Consider the following 292-nt stretch of genomic DNA (forward strand, 5'->3'; position numbering starts at 1 on the left):
TCTGGCCTGTGACTCTGGAAGGGGAAGAAGAAGAAGAGGAAGTTGAGGGAGCAGCCTGGGTCAACAGCAGTGACATCTCAGGAGGTTCTCATGGACCTTCCCACCAGCCAGATGTTCTGAAGTGTGAGGGAAAGGGCCTGAATCTGTCCCCACCGCAGACCAGAAGGACCCCAAACTCCATTGTTTTGGCCGCAAAGTGGGGTCCCCCCCAGCTCATCTCCACCCAGGAGCCACCACAACCTACGTCCCTCCTTTCTCGGGGGGGTTTGGGGGTGGAAGGAGCTGGGAGGAC

The sequence above is a fragment of the Buceros rhinoceros genome, unplaced genomic scaffold, assembly GCF_000710305.1.
Source record: "Buceros rhinoceros silvestris isolate BGI_N320 unplaced genomic scaffold, ASM71030v1 scaffold721, whole genome shotgun sequence".
Classification (NCBI taxonomy): domain Eukaryota; kingdom Metazoa; phylum Chordata; class Aves; order Bucerotiformes; family Bucerotidae; genus Buceros; species Buceros rhinoceros.